Below are 18,116 nucleotides of genomic sequence, written 5' to 3'. Positions count from 1 at the left end.
CTCTTTTCCTTAGGACGTCTCTTTTTCATCCAAGAAATGTTGGAGGGTATAGAGTTATGCAACCCCTGAACCAAGGAGACAACCTTTAGAAGACACTTGCAGGCATCCTTGCATAGGGAAGTTTTTTTAATGTTTAATGTTTTATTATGTTTTTATATAAAAGGGATGCGGGTGGCGCTGTGGGTAAAACCTCAGTGCCTAGGGCTTGCCGATCGCATGGTCGGCGCTTCAAATCCCCGCAGCGGGGTGAGCTCCCGTCTTTCGGTCCCAGCTCCTGCCCACCTAGCAGTTCGAAAGCACCCTTAAGTGCAAGTAGATAAATAGGTACCACTTTATAGCGGGAAGGTAAACGGCGTTTCTGTGTGCTGCGCTGGTGCTGGCTCGCCAGAGCAGCTTCGTCACGCTGGCCACGTGACCCGGAAGTGTCTCCGGACAGCGCTGGCCCTCGGCCTCTTAAGCGAGATGGGCGCACAACCCTAGAGTCGGACACGACTGGCCCATATGGGCAGGGGTACCTTTACCTTTATGTTTTTATATATGTTGGAAGTAGCCCAGAGTGGCTAGGGCAACCCAGTCAGACGGGTGGGGTATAAATAATAAAGTTGCTGTTGTTGTTGTTGAATAGGATGTCCCTATTTTCATCAGAGAAATGTTGAAGGGTATGCCATTTGTTGTTCTTTTACTCTGTCCAGACTTTTTAATGTTAATTTATAAAGCCCTAAATGACTTAGGACCCTATTAGATGGACCTTCAGGCCTCTACTTAAGCCCACAAGTTGCAATTCCAAACCATTACAACCATTTTTATTTTTATTTTACCATTGTTTTCTAGAGTTTCAGGATTGCACCCTAAGTGCTTTTTCACCTTCCTCTACACCATTTCTGTAGCTGTCACCTTCTTCAGCACTGCATAGAACAATTTCCCTTCTGACTGAGCCATATTTCTAGCAATCTGCTTCTTTCTCTCTCAGCTCCCTGTCACATTAAGAAATCTGAAACCAGGAGCTAAGATCAGTGGCATCGAGTTGAAAAAGGAAATGACAAAATAAACATTCAGCAATCTATAAAAAGTGGGGGAGGGAATACAGGCCATTTATGACAATACAGAAGTATACTTCCAACAAACACTCTGTTGCCGCTGACATCTTCTAAGTAGATAAAATGCTAATGTCTACAGGCAGACAATGCCTCAGTCTAAAAGGAGACAGATTACTTTTCATACCTAATCAGGGCTGATTTGAACTGCAGAGAGGCTGCTGTATCTTGCAGTTCCCTTCAGAATCTGACATCCTAATCACTAGCACAGTCCCTGTGATTTGAGGGTAAACTCACAAACTGGCATGGACAAAGTCTGCCCCGTGCAAAGGTCACACTGAGTGAGGTCGCGCAACCTGATCATCTCAGGGAAGGCAGCATTTGCCTCCGAGGCGCTGTCTTTCTTCGAAGCGTGGGCAGCAGCAATGCTAGAGCTTCCAGGCAGGCATTCGCTGGCGACCCCCTTCAAGCAGTCGGAAGAAGTCAAGCTCTGAGTGTCAGGCTCTGTCATTGCAGACGCAGCACAAATACCTTCCGGTGATGCCACTGTCGGGGTAGAACAGCATTGTCAGAGCACCAGCAGCAGCTCAAGAAACCAGCTGTTCTGACAGGGCTGGCAGGCATATAAAAAACAAGAGATAAGGGGAAAGCTGAAAGCAGTGGGTTATCATGTGCATAGACAGAGTGCAGGGAGGGGGAGGGGTCAAATATCACTCAAAGAGGGGTCTAAACTGAGCTGCTAAATACTCACAGGAAATAAGCAGCTTTACAATCATTCTGCAGTAGCTATTCCACAAGTCTTAGAGCCCTTTCTTGGCACTGAGACAAAATGTTCCTTCTGGGGTGTCCAATCATTCACACATGGAAGTCTTCACTTGAACATGATATTGTCTCAAAGAAGAGAGACAGAAACCTCCTTCAGGCATTCAGTATGAATGGGGAAAGGGGATCTCACTCGCTAGATCCCAACACTCATGTAGGCCATGCCACCCAGGCAGCATGTACTTGCCATCAGTCTGCATATGGATATACAGTCGTACCTTGGTTTTAGAACAGCTTAGTTCTCAAAGGTTTTGGCTCCCGAACGCCACAAACCCAGAAGTGAGTGCTCTGGTTTGCAAACTATTTTTGGAAGCCAAATGTCCGACGGGGCTTCCACGGCTTCTGATTGGCTGCAGGAGCTTCCTGAAGCCAATCAGAAACCGTGCTTTGGTTTTCAAATGTTTTGGAAGTCGAACAGACTTCCGGAACAGATTCCGTTTGACTTCAAAGGTATGACTTTACACGTGTGGGGCTCAGGAGCACCAATCAGCCAGTGTTTGCATCTCTCTAGAAGGAACCTTGTGCAAGTAAATCTACATGCACTCTTTCAGAATGGTGCTGGACAAGTGTGCCAGTGTGCGCACAGATGTTTAGGATGTAGGGGTTAGGGGAGAAATTCAGTTCAGTTTGCAATTTTATGCAGACCTGCCTTATTCACTGTTGCTGAACCAACACACTAATGGAAATGCAGCAATCCTTCAAAATTTTCACTTCTTCAAACTTTGCTGTTTTAGGTTCTCCAACCTATCAAGTGTACAACAATATGTCTATATTAGGAGAGGAATTGTTCAGCTTGTAAACCTTTTGAAATTAATGGATTTAAGATTTCAGTAGTCTACTCTGCATATAATTTAGTTGGCTATCACCCATAGAAAATAAATATCTGCATAGTGCAAGGAAACATTTTCAAATTACATATGTGGGAAATCTGTAATCATCCACAAGAATCTGGTCCTGAGAACTACAATACAGTCACAAAAGCTGTATTCCAAGTCCTGAGATTTGGATTGCCCCATTGAACCCCACTAAAGTTAAAGAATCACTGCCAATTGTGGAGATGTATTTTAATCCCCACACAAAAATTAATACAAATACTTAATATTTCTTCTTCTACTATTGCCATAACCATTACCAAAACCACCATCTTTCCAGTTCCACTTGGCTCAGATTCATGTTTTCTGGATACTAAGCCCTCAACAGCAACTTCACCAAGTTTCATTTACAGTTTGGATAAGACCTTCCTTCGATTAAAAATGAGTTTCATTATAATTCCTTATTTAGACAAGAGGCTATTTTGCAGACTTTTGCTTTTAATGTTGCTGCAGGGACCTGCTTCCCAGAACAATAAATCTGAAGCAGTGGGCCAAAGGCTGGTGTTTTCATGTGAGCCAAGAGAATTCCCCATTTGATCATCAACCCTTTACACAGTTCCAAGAAATGTGCACTTCATAATGGAAAACCATTTTGTTTCACTGATTCCAAGACCTGGAAGGGATCTTGTTTGGTGCATGTTTGTAGTGACACAAAACTTCCAGAAATGCCAGAATTCCCTAAGAGGAATGCCTATTCATTCTCCTGAAAAGTTCCTTCAGAGAAGGAACTCTCGCAGCTTTACTGAGGCATTAGCATGACCCACTGACAGCTGCTCTTCCAGCTGACGATCTGTCAGAACCTCCTCTTCTGCTACTTCAATGTATGCTTACAAGTCCATAGCTACTCCAACTCCTCCGACCTCTGACTTGTATAATTTATCATTTACTTGGCACTGTAAATGCCCACCATCGTACTGTATCTTTGTTCATCTGGCTTTAAAAATCCAAAAGCACAAATACATGAAATGTGACAAATCACATAATCATAATAATGAGGGACACTTCAAAGATTTGTCATTTGTTGGAGAGCCCTGGACTAGGCTAGGTTCCCATGGAACTTTGTTTTTGCACATAGCTTGATCTATGAGGTAGAGATGAGGTGGAGCGGCTGATAGAGTGGTGCAGAGCTAACAACTTGCTCATAAATACAAGGAAGACAAAGGAGCTTGTGATGGACTTCAGGAGACAGAAGAGCAACGTCCAGCCACTTTTGATTGATGGGGTCTGTGTGGAGAGGGTAACAACGTTCAGATTTTTGGGCATTGAATTACAAGAGGATCTGTCCTGGAGTGTCAACACAAGGGGGCTTGTGAAGAAGGTGCAGCAGAGACTGTACTTTTTGAGAATACTAAGGAAAAACCATCTTCCGCAGAAACTGCTGCTTGCCTTCTATCACTGTGCCATTGAGAGCGTGCTCACTTATGGCTTATGTGTGTGGTACGGAAGCTGTACTACCCAGGACAGGATGGGGTTGTGCAGGGTTGTTAAGGCAGCAGAGAGCATTGTTGGCTGGCCACTCTCCACCTTAGAGCAGATTTATGCCACAAGGTGCCATAGGAAGGCACTGGACATAGTAAAAGATCCATCGCATCCTGGTCACTGTCTCTTCGAGCTCTTGCCGTCGGGACGGAGATACAGGACGATGAAGACAAGAACGAGCCGTCTTAAGAACAGCTTCTTCTCCAGAGCAATCTCGGCCCTGAATGGGAAGCCCGGACTTTGAAAGTCATCTAATCTCCCTTGCTGTATTATACTGTATTGTTTGATTAGTGTTTATGGAGCAGTCAAGTAATTTCGTTGTCCCCGAAGGGGGCAATGGCAATAAAGATATATTATTATTATTATTATTATTATTATTATTATTATTATTGACCCTGGACCCTAAACAAAGTATCTGAGTGTGCATCTCTAGAATAAAATGACCCCTTTCCCCCCACAATTCCCATGTCTTTTGCTACATAATGCATGCCAGTCATAAAGACAGCACTGTTGAGAGTCAGTCAGTATGACTGGTAAGAATAATGACAATTACAAATATGAAATATTACATGGAGAAGTGTTCTGTGCCCATGGGAGAATTTGCTCAGATTGCATCATAGATTTTTGTTGTTGTTGTTTAGTCGTTTAGTCGTGTCCGACTCTTTGTGACTCCATGGACCAGAGCAGACCAGGCACTCCTGTCATAAAGCCTCCCTTTTTCTTTTATTTTGCCTTGAGGCTTTGCCATCAAATGTGATATCAGTTTGGGCCGTGCACTAGGTGTTTTCAAATGAGATTACACACACACACACACACACACACCTACCTCATAACAACCCTATTTATTTTTCTTCTTAAGCTAGCTTCTCCTAACAGTGTTGGAATCTGCCACTAGAAGAGTGCAGCCTCTTTAAGAGAGAGAAGTCAACACAATTTGACACCTGTCTGAGGAAGAGCAAGGCAGGTGAAAGCAAGAGTTCCTGCACACCTGTATCGTGAAGCTGGAATCACAGCTTCAGAGCAATTCTTACCAAACTCATACTGCACTTTGATTCTACGCTGTGACACTAAACTAATTACAGGAAGGAGTTGAAAGTGTCTTCAGGTGGCAAATGGTAGATGTTCATAGTATTCCCTGGTGGAGAACATCCTGGCCAAGCCAGGTGATCTTCTTCTGGCCACCTACCCCAAATCATGCACAAACTGAATCATTAAAATTCTACACATGATTTTTAATGATGGTGATCATAGAATTTTTAAGTTGAAAGGGACCTTCAGGTTCATGTATTCCAACCCCCTGAAATACAGGAATCTCAGCTAAAGCATCCATGACAGATGGCCATCCAACTTCTGCTTAAAAGCCTCCAAGGAAGGAGAGACCACCACACCACACTCGGAGGGAGTCCATTCCACTGTCATACAGCTCTTACTGTCAAAAAGTTCTTCCAGCTGTTTAGTCAGAATCTCCTTTCTTTTAAGCCATTGGTTTGGATCCTACCCTCTGGAGCAGGAAAAAACTCAATCTTCCATGGGACACTCCTTTATATATTTGGAGACTGCTATCATAGCTCCTTCCAGTCTCCTCTTTTCCATGCTAAACATACCCAACTCCCTCAGCTGTTCCTTATTAGGCTTGGTTTCCAGACCCTTGATCTTCTTGGTTGCCCTCCTTGGCACATGTACCAGCTTGTCAATATCCTTCTTCTCCCCTTTTTGGGCAAAGTTCTTGAGCAGGTGGTCATGGACCAGATCTAGGCACTCTTGAAGGAAACTGATTTTCTAGATCCATTTCTATCAGGGTTTAGGCCCCGTTTTGGAGCAGTGCAAATGATATGCCATTTTCAGTTGCCTTCTTTTCATGGAGCTGAACATTCTTGGAATTATAAATGGTGTTGAGCAACTGGTCACGGTTGTCTTCTCCATAATTAGTTACTACTCACCTCCCAATGCAAGTCCTCCTTGAGTACTTTTGGGAAAGTGACTGCAATATGATCTCTGTGTCCAGGAATGCCAATGATGTCACTGTGCATGATGCCATTCTGCATGATGCCAAACATGTACCCAGAACCTGGCACCTGAAATGAGTTTCTGGGAAAATTTGTGGCAGGGCAAGTGGCTTTGGGATCCTGGTATAACCATGTAAGAGGCTGGTGGGAGAAAAAAATGAGCCACTCTATACTGTACCTCTTTATAGTGTATCTCGTTTTGTCTAGGAGAGGCCCTTCTCTGTTTCCAGAAAAGTTATCACTGTGCCAAAAAAGACAACTGATAATTACAGTAGCTTTCCTCCAGCAAAGTTTACTTTTCTGCACAAACTTGCTCAATGCAACTCAACTCAATGCAACTCAACAACCATATTCAGACTGGCAGTGAACTAAAGCAGTAATACAACAGCCTGGGAATGTATAACGGTAAAGGGACCCCTGGACGTTAGGTCCAGTCACGGATGACTCTGGGGTTGCGGCGCTCATCTCGCTTTAGTGGCCGAGGGAGCCGGCATATAGCTTCCGGGTCATGTGGCCAGCATGACTAAGCCACTTCTGGCGAACCAGAGCAACACACGGAAACGCCGTTTACGTTCCCGCCAGAGCAGTACCTATTTATCTACTTGCACTTTGACGTGCTTTCGAACTGCTAGGTTGGCAGGAGCAGGGACTGAGCAACGGAGCTCGCCCCGTCATGGGGATTCAAACTGCCGACCTTCTGATCGGCAAGCCCAGGGCTCTTTGGTTTAGACCACAACACCACCCGCACCCCTCTGGGTATGTATACATTTCAAATAACTGTGAGCAATGGATAACTGGCAAGTCCAATCTCATGTTAATTGGTTTTAATTGAAAATAGACATTTCTCCTCAACCTTACTGACAAGGACACATTGTCCATACAGTAGCAATCTTCATATCTGAGTTCACTATATTATGCATGCTAGAATGACAAAAGAAAACTCAGAATAGGGCTGGAACTGAGTGGTTCTGTGGGGAAGGGAAGAAGCAAAAATTCTGTATGTAAAATTCTTTGAAAATAGCAAGGCTCACTTATCCATAGGGAAGCAGCTCTGCATTATCAACTGTCCCCAAATGAGGCCCTAGGCAGAGAATTTCTTTGATCAGGCTGATGTCTGGAAAAATCAGCTCTTGTCCCTCACCTGTGGTGGCACATTACTGCATGCTCTCCCTATGTGCCACTGATATTGCAGAGTCATCTGATAGGTAATTGCAGCATCAGCAATCAAGGCACTGGAGGGTTAGAAACGACAATGGCTTTCAAAGCTTATCAGATACCATAAAGCATATGCTTGGATGGCAAGGCACAGAATGACGGAGGCATAAATCACATGGTCTTCCCACCCAAAGTTGGGGAAAGGGGGTGGATAATAGAGGAACTATATTGGAATGGCAAGGAAAGGAATGTGACTAATCAGAAATAAGACAGCTATTCAAAAAAGGGGAGGTGGATTTGTTGTTTATTCCCAGATTAATATGTTATCTGTTATATTTTCCTGCTAAGTTAATTTTGACAGAGAACAGCAAAAAAGTTTTTTGAAGGTGAAAGGTCTTACACTTTTCACTACAATATATAGTTTTGTTCTGTTTTTACTTAAACATGCATTTTACTTATTTAGGAATTTGATTGAACATTAATGCTTGCACTTTTATTATTTTCTGTGTAAACTGCTTAAAGTGTTTATTGTTATTATATTAAGCAGTATAAATATTTAATTAATAAATCAAGAATAAATACAAACATTGATTAAACACTTTGGTTAGCTCTTTCTGCTTTGGTGTCATTTCGCTGTAAATGCTTATTACATGTAAGGGTTTCCATCACAAAATAATGATAAATATTTCTCCTATATGGGTATAACAACCATGTCTTTTTTGGCATGTGAGTGGTATAAAGTGGATGCTCGTGTTGCAAACATGATCCATGCGGGAGGCACGTTCGCAACCCACAGTATTCGCAACCTGCAGCGCTGCGTCTGCACACACGCGGTTTGCGATTCGGCGCTTCTGCACATGTGCGAAGCGTGATTTAGCGCTTCTGCGCATATGCGACCGCTGAAACCCGTTCCGGTACTTCCAGGTTTCGGTGGGTCCGTAACCCAAAAAAACGCAACCTGAAGCGTCTGTAACCCAAGGTATGACTGTGTAAATCAATATTAATGATAATCACATAACCTCAGTGCTACAGCTTAGATTTTCTCTGTGGCCAGTAATTAAATAAGAAAAAATCCAGTCTTATTTATTATGCTTCTTATGTGCCATTCACCATAAGGATCTAGGACGAGATACAATAGTATTATAACCTGTTCAGGATATAAATCCCTCCAATTTGGCTTACAATTAAATTAGTTTTTTTAAAAACACACACACACAAAAATAATTAAAGAATTTTAACTTTTCTTTTATATTTATTTATTTATTCATTCATTCATCCATACCCTGCCCATCTGGCTGGGCTTCCCCAGCCACTCAGGGCGGCTTCCAACAAAATACTAAAAATACAATAAAGCATCAAACATTTAAAACTTCCCTAAACTTTTAAAAAGTTGGGCATCAGATAATAATGCCAAAGCTTCTGGGATATTAAGGGCTGCTGGTATCAGTGAGGCTGCCTTTGCTCTCCAGCAGATGCTGAACACCCAGAGTCCAAAGGATTAGTTTTTGAGGCATTTCCTCCAACCTGTCCAGTGTCATGACTAGACCTGCTAAAACGCCAGGATGCATCCACAGATTATATCTTCAGATGATTTACCCTACTAAGAAATTATTTCTCAAGCAGAAGGGTGATAGAATTGAGCCTGAGCAGTAGAACCAGATTTCCCCTGTGTGTATTACTAATGACTGCTTTAGAAAGCAGCAGGTGAGAACCAATAGATCCAATCCCTCTCTGAAGGAGCTACAGTTACTTGGAGAGCAGTCGTCAAAGAGGATTCGCTCGTCTCCTGGGATGGTGACAGGCGCCAAGGTTTCACAGAGCTGAAAAGAAGGAAAGTTTGATCTTCCCTCTTCTTTCTAAAGAAAGGACAGAAGATGATTTCTGAAAGAGGGCAGCATTATTGGAACTTTTCCATGCAAAATTGTGGCTTGTAAGCCACATGAGTCATTTGTTCCTCCTCTAAAACTACTCTGGGGTTTTATGAGTCACTGGCCGAGCTTCTGTTTACCGCTGTTTCCTTTTTCTCTCTCCTCAGAACTTGCCCCATGACATCATAATGCCTCCTTTTGTTTTATGAGCTCTTGGACCAATTTGTTAGTACATCAACTTCTAGTAGCCTGCCTAGAGGAAAGAAAGGCAAAGCTATAATGACTCGCTTCTCCATTTCTTCAATTACAAAAGCCACTTATCATATTGTGGTGATGTTCTCACCCGGACTTGCTGCCAAAAGGAAGAGGCCTATTCACCCCTTGCTCACAGAATCTTTGTGGCCTTCAGTATGACCTGAGAGGCCATAAAGAAGGAAAGTTGGAGGAGGAAGCTTTGGAAATAATTAGAAGGTTGCTGAGGGTTGACATATTGTGCTAGTCTTGATGTAAGCACCTGAAAGAGCCTCCATAACTGGACCCTCCTCCCCACAACACCTACACCAGTTGTTGGAAATCTGTGGCCTTCCAATGTTGTGAGATTCAAACCTTCATAATCCCCAGCCCAGTCTGGACTTGTAGACCAGCAATACCTGGAGGGCCACCTCTGCCATACAAGAGGCCATCTTTGTTGCTTATTCCTCAAAAGACTGCTTTCCCATGAAACATTTGACTTAGGACTCAGCTACATTAGTCAAGAAACAGGATTTTGAATGCTTTATAAACATGCAACACCAGGTGGCTCCAGAGAGCAAAAATAAAATTTCTAAGTGATTTCCCATAGCATTTCCCCCCTTTTTGTTATAATGATTTAATTTCTGACTTATTTATAGCCTTTTTTTTGCTGTGTGTAGATCCACCCTTAGTCTCTCATGCCTGACAGAAACACTTTGTTCATAACTTTCCATCTCCCATTCCACCTCGTTGTTGACTATTCTCTTGCCCTCTCCTTCCCCACCTCTCTGTTCTTGTATGTTGCTTTGAATATTATTTCAATAGAAAAGTGGCATATGAAATAAATATTAAATCTTGGTATAATTCTGCTCCATGTGTTATTTGTTCTCCCTCTCTTGAAATTTTGAATGTGAAGTCTTTATGGCAAGAACACACTGTTTTGGCTTTGGTTGCTATGTAAAGTGCACTATATTAATCTTTTTTCTTTTTTTTTAAAGGTTCCACAGCTGCAAAAAGAAATTCCATATTTTGGGGGTAGAAAAGGCTGGTAATACATATACTTTTTGAAGGTGAGTGATATCTATTTGATGTTTGCAGGCAGACCTTCTAAGTCTGACCAGAAGAATCCTTCACAGTACATATTGGAGACCTATTCCTGTACATTCCTGTACATTTCTTTTATCCATGATCATATCAGGGTGTACTAGAAATCTGAACTGTATTGGCACATGTGAAGTTTGTGTGTGTGCCAAATCATCATTATATTTTTTATTTATAAAAAAAAACAACCTTTGAGGAAAAATGCTAATGGATGGTATTCTAGAAATGTGTCCCATCAGTGCAGAGATTTTCACTTGCCCAGCAGGACTCCCCTTTCCCCATATGCACCCCACACTCTCACCAAATCTGCTCCAGAGGCTTGGGGGGACTCCACAAAGAGATTGAGGTGGAGCCTAGGGGGAGAATGTTCCACTGTGCAAGCGGAAATCCTTGCACCAATGGAACATTGTCATTAGTGCTACTTTGGTTTCCACCCTGTGAGATGTTAGACTCGTGACAGAAATCATGATAGCAGGCAAAAAACGTCAAACCCTCTCAGCTTAAGACTAGAGAATGAATATAAGGCAAAATGAGAGCCAGCTTCAAGACCAAAATTGTTCATTTGTGTGAAGGGTTTAACATCAGAAACTTGTCTAGTTTTAGAATATTAGTCCCCCCGAAGTCCTATTAAGCTCTCTCAGGGACTTCATGGTGGGGAAGGGCGTGTGTGTTTTCCCTTTTACATCTGCTGCCCTGCCATATTTAATTAAAGCCTTTGGAAGCTCATAAGCTCTTGTGAAAGAAAGAAAGAAAATCCCGAGACGGCATTAACCAAGACAATGCTGGCTCATTCTTCCCCATGTCATGCTGGCATTTAAGAAAAGGAAAGGTGGGCAGAAGTGACGCTTTATGATAAATATTATTTTATAGGCTGAAATAATGATCAGATGTATTATTATCTAGAGCAACTGTATCTAACACAATGGGGATGTATTGTTCTGCAGAATGAACAGTCACAGCTTTAAACAATGTGAATAATGTTAAGTAATTTTTTCTTTAAAAGTAAGTATCAAAGTGAACAAAAGAAAGCCATAGAATCCAACAAAGTGGCATTTCATTTAGTGTCCAAACTTTTTAAAAAACCTGTGTCATAAATAAAACAATATGTCCAAGTAAAGCCTGGGGGGTTTCATTTGATTAGCATATTGGGTGCTGATGTGGAAGACCTGGGTTCAAATCCCCCCCTTAGGCATGCTCTTGATTGTCCTTGTTTTATCCTACCTCCCAGAGCTGCTTTGAGAATAAGCTTTGTTAAAGCTGCAAAGTAATGAAATGAGATATAGAAATATGTATCGCAATATTAACCTGTCAATGCATGGATGTCTGGGGTGGGGGCAGAAGCACATCCACACTCCCTGTAGTCACACGATGCCCCCTTCACGTGATTAACACACAGAGAGGTCAAAAGTCTGCCTTTAGTCATAGACTGCATTTTCCCTCCCCCCAAAAAACTATCGTGGGAACTGTAGTTTACCCATCACAGAGCTACAAGGTGCTTTATATGTATGGTGTGTACACAGACACAGTCTTAAAATGGTATAAAGTCACACCTTGCGACTCGAATATTTTGGCTCCGAATGCTGCAAATGTGAAAGTGAGTGTTCCAGTTTGCAAACATTTTTTGGAAGCCAAATGTCCGATGTGGCTTCTGTGGTTTCCGGTTGAGTGCAGGAAGCCAATCGGAAGCCGCACCTTGGTTTTCGAACGTTTTCAGAAGTCGAATGGACTTCTGGAATGGAGTCCGTTCGAGAACCAAGATACGACTGTATAAGAGGAGGTAGCAGACTATTGGATTAGGCTACACTGGGTGCTGTGCAGGCTGCACTTGGGATCATCAGGAGAAAGAAGCACAAAGTAACTGGTTTAGGCACACAACATTTTTGAAAATATATAATCCAGCTGTTACTCAGATCTATTTCTAGCCTTAAGAAAACACAAAGGTTTTTTGTTAGGTAGAGAACAAAAGTAAAAAGGAAACATGGTGGTGGTTTTCATAAGAGCAAGCTGGAGATAATTTTAGTTGGTGTACTAAGTTTTTTTAAAAAAAAAAAGTCAATAGAAGCTACACTTGGTAGCATTACCTAGTGGTTGGAAGGAATGTGACCCCCCCCCCAAAGTAAAGCTCCACATGCAGGTGGCAGGAAATCCTCTTCCAGTTTGAGTACAAGGCGGTTGTGATCCTCTGCCTAGTAGTGAGTGGTGGAACATTGCAGTATGGCATCTAGTCACATACCATATCTGCCGCCTTCATACAGGCACATACAGGAGACAAATCCCAGCTGTAAGATGGGGTGTTGTGTGGGCTGTTGAAAAAGGAGTTGGAGGAAAAAAATAGGAAGTGAGGAGCATGCAAAAGAAAAAGGCAGGGAGCTTGGAAGAAGGTTCAGGCTTACTAAAATGGACTGCTCACGGTGTGTGAAATTGGAAGGCTTTATTATACAAAGCAATCCAATTCCTAAAAGAAATATTTTAATAATGTGGGATTTAAAATAATGGCCTTGTTCTGCAATTTCCTTTCTGAGGAAAGTTTCCTTTCACACAGGAATTTGAACTCTTTGCTCCTGAGAATACTCTTCACTTACTATTTTGCTTTAGTAAAATTCTAAAATTTGCCTGACTTTTCTGCAGCTTCCTAAACTGTTGTAATCCCACTTCTCAGTGCAGCAGTTAGAAATGAACAGCATAATATCCAGCACTGCAAACGACTGAGTTTTATTTGCCGGCAGAGACATTACCAAAGATTTAATCTACTAAAGCCATTAAAGTATTTGCAAAACACTTGTGCAATTAGTAACCAGTGCAGCTAAAGAACAAACAGAGAAACATTGTTAGGTTGGATAACAAGACAAAACTGATCTCAAAAATGCTGCAAGCCACACACGGAGATTTACTATTAAACATGTTTTTTGTGTCCTTTCCTTCCAGCTCATTGATTGTTCTCCCCTTCAGTATATATATTTCATGGGGGATGCGTTCTGGGTCATCGTGCGTTGGCAGAACGTGCTTAAGCCTGCCCCATACCCACTCCACCCCTTTCTGTTTAAAAAGTAGATTCAAATGAGGAGCAGAAATGTGGGCCGGCCATTTTAAATCCAGCTACAGTGGTACCTCGGGTTAAGAATTTAATTCGTTCTGGAGGTCTGTTCTTATCCTGAAACTGTTCTTAACCTGAGGCACCACTTTAGCTTATGGGGCCTCCTGCTGCCACTGCGCTGCCACCGCACGATTTCTGTTCTTATCCTGAAGCAAAGTTCTTAACCCGAGGTACTATTTCTGGGTTAGCGGAGTCTGTAACCTGAAGTGTCTGTAACCCGAGGTACCACTGTATATGAAAATTGCTGTAAGCCCCTCCTCATTATCCATTTCTCTGAACTGTTCCCAAGTGACACCCCTTTCTTCCAGGCCACATATTTTTCCTTTGCTTTCTTTTTTCTTTACATTATATTTGTATGCCACTTTTCTGCAAAAAAAAAAAAAAAAAAAAATCATGCTCAAAACAGCTTACTAGAGAAAGAAAGGGATGTGTTTCAAACAAACACTGCAAAAACAATTTCATAATAACATAGTAAAACAACAACATAGTGGCCATTTTATAATAGCACGGCAAAACAACCACAACAAACCACATTTCAATACTATGCATGTAACAATATTACTTAAACAACATGCAGCATCCAATGGCAAAAATAACAAGGAAGCTGCACAGCTTCACCTTAGACTCCTGCCATGATGTTGCTCCCTTCTCTCTCCAAGCCACACCCCTCACTGGCCCTGCTCTGTGTCTTCCTTGAGTCCTTTTGCCTTGCTGGAATGGGTACTTGGCTTGTGAGGCCTTTTCCTTGCCTGGATTGAGAAGTCTACAGTCGTACCTCAGAAGTTGAATGCCTTGTGACTCGAACATTTCGTCTCCCAAGTGCCGCAAACCCAGAAGAGAGTGCTCCGGTTTGCAAACGTTCTTTGGAACCCAAATATTCAACACGGTTCCACGGGTTCTGATTGGCTTCCAATCAGAAGCTGCACCTTGGTTTCCAAACATTTTGGAACTTCCAGAACAGATTCTGTTTGACTTCCGAGGTACGACTGTATATGTCTCTCTGTCTGTATAGAACCCCCTGTCTTTGCAAGCTAATATGTATCTTTCTGGAAGAGTCACATCCATGCTCTTCCCACTTTTTCCTCTCTCCTTGACCTCTGTTGGAGGGTTGCCCACAAGGGAACATGACCCTCAGGCTGGAAAAGTTTCCCTGACCCATTCATCTGGGATGGCGTATCATTTGTTATCTACATCAAAAGTTCCCAAATGTAACTTGCTGAGACTGGGAGCTTCTGGAAGTTGTCTATTTCAAACGATGAAGCAATCACAGCCACATAAAGCTATCTCCAGGCATGCAACTGGATCTAAAGTATGCTTTTAAAGTCACCCTGAGTCAAGTTGCAAATGCTTCGAGCCAGCCTTGATTTTAATATTCTCCCACATCTTCAAGTACAGAAGGGCAAGGAGGAAAGAGGAAAGAAAAAAATATGTATTAATTAAATAAAATGTTATTATCTACTTTTCTGATTTCAAAAAGCTTCCATTAGCATTCTGGGCAAAGATTCAAGTCACTTCATATTGCGCTCAAATGAGCTCACTCATCTTCCTCTCTAATAAAACCGGCACTAGTGAATCCATTTAATTAATGTCAGAAAGTGGCCTCAGAAGAATGCATCGATACCACTATGTTTAGATGCCCAAATTTAATGCTTTCTGCCCTCCAAGCATCAGAGTTTAGTCTTCGTGGCTTGGCTTAGAACTTTAATAACCATTTGGATTCAGAATTCTACTGCTTACTTTTAGCTGCAACTCAGCCACACACTTCCAAGAGATGAAAGGTGAGCTGCATAAAATGCCATCAGGGAGATTAAGCCCCAAAGGACAGAGGCCTTAAATATCTGCCTCCTTCCCTACAGACCCTTTCAGTGGTAAGATCAACAAAGGAGGCTCTTCTGGCTGTTCTACTGCCCTTGGGCAGCTTGGAGAGGGCATTCTCCATGGCCAGCTCCTAAGCAGTGGAGTTTTCTCTCCACAAGTTGTCCAGCACTTTCATTATATATCTTGCATCATATATTGAAGGCACATCTCTTTACCCTTGCCTTTGAAACCTGGTGTATCTATATGGATCCACCCTATTCTTCTGATTGTAAATTGCTTTAACTGTTTTTAATATTGTGTTTTTGTATTGTTGTAACCCACCCTGGGACTTACAGTGAAGTGTGGGTTAAAAATCCATATAATACTATTACTAAAGGTGAAGAGGAAATCCTACTCATGCGTACCTTGGAGGAAGTCTCATTGATGTTAATGGCCCTTACTTTTGAGTAGCCAAATATAGTATTGTGCTGTCAAGCAATGCATGTTTCAGAAAGAACGCTGTGCTTACACTGCTTTACATACACTATATATGTGCATCCTCTCCAGAGTCACACTCAATATATATGAAAAACTATAGCCAACATCTTTTATGGAGAGACGATATTTGAACCTATAGCAGCTTATCCAGATTTACCCCACATACAGGTGCTTGTTGTGGGCTATGCCATCTTATGATGCCTTTAAGCTTTAGAACGACCTAGTCATTCATGGGGAACAGTGAAAATTCATCAGCAAGAGTGAGACCTGCAACATACCATTGCTCTATGACCATTGCCAACCATGCCCCTTTCTGCCATACTCCATTCCATTACCACCACCTCAATTTTCCAAACCACCTCCAACATATACTGAATGTACTGTGGCCTCTGAGCATGTTTAATCCTTTTTAGGGGGTTCCCCCTATTTATTCTCCTGCAAACCTTGGAGTTACTGCAGGTCTGCTGATACAGTCAGCACTTGGGGAATGAGTTTGCTATTAATTTATTAGTAGGCAAGCATAACAAATGGTTTCTTCCTGCATCCAAGCTTCTGGAATGATCTAGAATTACAGCCAGGTGAGGAATGAAACCAATTCCATCTGGGAGGAACAATTCTAAGGTGTTGAAAGAGAAGGCCTTTTCCTTTTGAAAGTGGTTCATTTAGCTAGGATCTGATTAGTTGGACCCTCCTACCCGAGGATTTACCCTCAGAACTCCCCCCAAATGGCCTGGAGGCTTTGGCCCCACAACTGGTCGGTAATGCTGCGATCACGCCAGGGGCCTGGGCTAATCAGTGGTGCTGGCATGATCGCGAGGTAAGTATATATACAGCAACGCAACATGTGCCTGTCTCTTGCTTCGTGTTGCCGAACACCCACCCACCCATTGTTAGATCGGTGTCTGGCTTTGCTTTGGACTTTGGTTGGTTGCCATTTTTTGGAACGGGGGCCAAGTAGGAATTTTTTCCAATGTGGAAGATTGGCAGTGGCCACTTGGTTTTTGCCTACCTCTTAGCAATTGTCACAACTTTGTAAGGTTAGGCGGTTAGGCATTGGTTTAGGGGAATGTGGGGAGGGGAGGTGCGGCCATCACCTGCCCCTCCATGTGATAGGGTATTCCGTTAAAGGAATCCGGGGGTCTGGATCTCATCCGAAGCCCAGGGAGGGGCTAGGGCCATGCCAGGACCCTCGTGAACCCCAGGGGTGAGACCAGTCAATAGCCATTGTTGGAGCTCCTTCTGCTGGTAGTTTACCCTTTGCAGGCTTGCTGCTGGGTGGGCAGGAGCCAATTATAGTCATTAGATACCAATGCCTAAGCCAATACCAGTCACACCTGTGTACGCAATAAAGTTGTGGCCTAAATTTGCCCATTAACCTTTAAACTAAATTCTGTTTCCATTGTGTCTTTATTCCATGGGGGTGGGTTTTGAGGCTTGACGCCCAATTATTTTTTAAAGGATCTGGGAGGTGCGAACTGGTGCTGCTGTGAATCTGGATCTGAATCTGCTTGCATTGTACCCTTGTGCATTTGTGACTGGGCAAAGATACCAATATCTCTAGAATTTTATCCACTGGAGAAAACACATCCAAGCTTCTCAATGGCCAGGGAAGACAGATTTTGACACATTATTACTGCCTTTCAGATAATTTCCCCAGCCTATCCTGAATGAAGGCTCCAGATTTTTAAAATGTCATATGTCCAAACCAAACCTGTGTCTGACACCGGCAAGTCAGGTGTCAGTTGTTCTCATTGCCCAATCTGATCATGCAGTTGTAACAAAATTAGCACAGGGTGTGGCAAACGGTTGGGTCCTGGCACATTCAAGTTGTGCGATTAAAGTGAATATGGTGTTCTTGTACAACCAAAACCTGTTTCCAAAAAATCATATGTAAGGTACGGAAAGCAATGAGGAAATGTTCCTGGAAAGCGTTGGATAACAATTGCTTTAGGCAATTTTGTATTAACCTCCTGCAAACAAATCAGAATGGATGTTCAGTTAACAGCAGACATATCCCACCCCACCCCACCCCCAAAAAAACTTTGTGCAGAGAGATTGGGATAAGTGCTCAATAAACAAGTTATCTGGAAGCAACCAAAGTAACTTGCAAAATCAGTGGTGTATAATCAGTACCTCTTTTGTACCTATGTAAAAGACAC

The 18,116-nt window shown here is 42.5% G+C and overlaps 1 long non-coding RNA gene across 7 annotated transcripts in view; it reads right to left on the bottom strand.

The window, feature by feature from the left end:
- Nucleotides 1-529: 529 nt before the first annotated feature.
- The window catches only part of LOC308583732, a 53,767-nt gene continuing 36,180 nt past the window's right edge, over nt 530-18,116 (bottom strand). For 3 of the 7 annotated variants that reach the window (XR_014006387.1, XR_014006390.1, XR_014006391.1), the window contains exons 4-7: nt 15,885-15,947; nt 14,990-15,045; nt 12,650-12,871; nt 8,608-9,188 (exon numbers count right to left, since the gene is read on the bottom strand). This is a non-coding gene — a long non-coding RNA (uncharacterized lncRNA). Of the gene's footprint in view, nt 1,581-8,607; nt 9,225-12,649; nt 12,872-14,989; nt 15,046-15,884; nt 15,948-18,116 lie in introns of those variants that run through there. The other 4 variants (XR_014006385.1, XR_014006386.1, XR_014006388.1 and 1 more) reach the window with 4 other exon arrangements.

The sequence above is a fragment of the Podarcis bocagei genome, assembly GCF_964188305.1.
Source record: "Podarcis bocagei genome assembly, chromosome: 3".
Lineage (NCBI taxonomy): Eukaryota > Metazoa > Chordata > Lepidosauria > Squamata > Lacertidae > Podarcis > Podarcis bocagei.
The sequence above is the reverse complement of the archived record's forward strand: the minus strand, read 5'-3'. Positions and strand labels throughout refer to the sequence as shown.